The 2,500-nt window shown below is 41.4% G+C and overlaps 1 protein-coding gene across 3 annotated transcripts in view; it reads left to right on the plus strand.

Moving 5' to 3' along the window:
• Positions 1 to 2,424: 2,424 nt before the first annotated feature.
• Positions 2,425 to 2,500, plus strand: part of LOC143026256 (putative chitinase 10) — a 118,032-nt gene continuing 117,956 nt past the window's right edge. For all 3 annotated transcript variants that reach the window (XM_076186342.1, XM_076186344.1, XM_076186343.1), the window contains exon 1: positions 2,425 to 2,500. This exon is cut by the window's right edge and continues 97 nt beyond it. The gene's annotated coding sequence lies outside the window, so the exon portion shown is untranslated.

A 2,500-nucleotide genomic window follows, 5' to 3' on the forward strand; every position in this document is an offset into this window, starting at 1 on the left:
TCAGTGCACTGAAGATGTAATATACGAAAGCGCTCTGCTTTGTTAGTTTCTTTTTCCAGGTGGTCTACTTTACATAAGTGAACACACGTACCCGTGTTCTTATTAGCATATATATATATATATATATATATATATATATATATATACATATACATATATATATATATATGTATATATATATATATATATATATCTCTCTTGATAGCGCAATGGGCTAAGTCACTGACGTTTGTCACGTCCGAGCTAAGTTCGAGTCCTCGGCTCGACCATGTTTTAATTTCCAATATATATGCTTCCTTCAAGCTCCTCGTCAGTCTCGACTGCGATGGCATGGAATTAAAAGTGATTTGTAGTTTAAAAAGATGTTACACACACACACACACACACACACACACACACACACACATATATATATATATATATATATATATATATATATATATATACATATATATATATACATCTATATATTTATATATATATACATATACATATATATATATATATACATCTATATATATTATATATATACATATATATATGTATATATATACATATATATACATATATATACATGTATATATCTATTCACACACCCACACACACACACACACATATATATATATATATATATATATATATATATATATATATATATATATATATATATATATATATATATATATATATAGAACTTACAGTGCTTCCGTTCTATTTCTTGTTCACTGATAATGTATATTAGTTTATTTACCCTATCACTATAAATTTCAGGTCCTGACTGCCTCCATACTTCTCATCTTGACTAAACCATTATTGTTTGTTTTTTCCTTTGCTTTGCTCACAATAATCTCGATTGTTTTCATGTCCTTTTTCGTTCCTTGTCTCGTGCCTCTTTTTATCCTGTTAACATGTGCTCACACCTGCATGACTTCATTCTTTATGTACATATTTTACACTCTACCACGTTTGCGTAGCTTCTTTATTTGTTTCAATGTTCTCGTCTTCGCTTGTGTGTTCCATTACTTGCGGGGTTTCGTTTTTCGTCTATTTATCTTCAAGTTGTTTCAAGATTCAGTTGTATGCTTCACTGCTCAGGGCGGAGGTCCATGTTCTTTATATGTGTACTTTAATCCCCTTCAACGCAGTGACGCATTTTATATGTATTTTTTTCTGTCTAAGGGCATGTGCGCTGCTGGCGTCATCGGAAGCGTGTTGGTCTCTCTTATTTGTGGGTTCGAATCCCGCACTCGCTTCTCTCCAATTCCCAGCAGTGTTAGGTACCTGCTCCAGCAGTCACCCAAGGACATAATAAGGCAAAGGTGACGCTTTCATCTTCAGCTACTCAGCGTCTCCTGACGTAGTCTCCTCACCTTCTATGGGTAGGTGATTTCAATGCATCAGAGATCATGAGCCCCGGCCCGAAAGGGTCTCGATCGAGGGAGGCTTCCCTCAGGCGGGAGGTCGTCCCCTTGAAGTGAATAGAACCGCCTGTTTCTTAGCCATAACGAAAGCAACGAAGTACGTCACCGCAGAGAAGGACTTAAGTTGTTTTACTTGTCCTCAGAGCTCCTCTTTGTTTTTATATTCGATTACGTGCCCCGAGGTCGATGCTCTCTTTCGTGCCCTCTTGTTTTATGTGTTTGTTTGTTTTTTTGTTTCCCTTTGTTATTATGATAAATTTATTCTTTTTTTCTTTTTTTTTTAAGCGGATGGGTGTGTGTACCCGTCCTCCCCCGTCAGAAACCTCTTGAGTTGTCCTCTGGTGGACCACCCTCAACCGCTTTTCCGTTGCTGTTTTTTTTTTTTTTTTATATAACCTCTCACACTCTCTTTTCTCCTTTTCTTTTGTAATTTACAGGCAGGCTTGATTGGCTGGCTCTTACTTGGTTGTCCCGTTACTTTGTGTCTTCTTCTCCTTCTTCTTCTTCTGCTTCTTCTTCTTCTCCTTCTTCGGTTGAGTTTCCTTCGTCCCGGTCTTCGGCCATGTCGTGGCAATTTCCCCAAATTCTTTCTTATTTATCTTCTTCTTCCGCAGCGTCCCCCCTCCCTCGAAGTTTCCTTCCCCCCAACCCCCAACTTCCCCCACCCTCCGCATACTACCAGTGTCCCCCCTCCTCCTCCTCCCCCTCCACCTCCCTGACTTGAGCCTTCCTCCGTCCTCCTCTTCCTTCACCTCCACCAACACTAAACCTTCCGTCGCACCTCCATTCCTACGTTACCTCCTCCTCCTCCTCCTCCTCCTCCTCACTCCTCCACGTCCACTTCTTCCCTCGCTCTTTCCTCCCGCTTCCCCTTGCTCCTCCCTCCCTTCCCCCAGCTCCTCCCACTCCTCCACACCCTCCATCGCCACGGCGCGGCTCCTCCTCGGAGACGGGCGGGAGGTATATAGGCGCAGGAGCGAAGGGCGTGCGACAGTTTAGGTGCTGTAGGAGGGAGCTGGTCGTAGCCTGGGCTACGCTGTGGACTTGGTAGTTCTTGAGAGTGGTAGTTCCCGTGCTGC

The sequence above is a fragment of the Oratosquilla oratoria genome, chromosome 6 (genome assembly GCF_046742065.1).
Source record: "Oratosquilla oratoria isolate Oo_2021 chromosome 6, ASM4674206v1, whole genome shotgun sequence".
NCBI lineage: Eukaryota > Metazoa > Arthropoda > Malacostraca > Stomatopoda > Squillidae > Oratosquilla > Oratosquilla oratoria.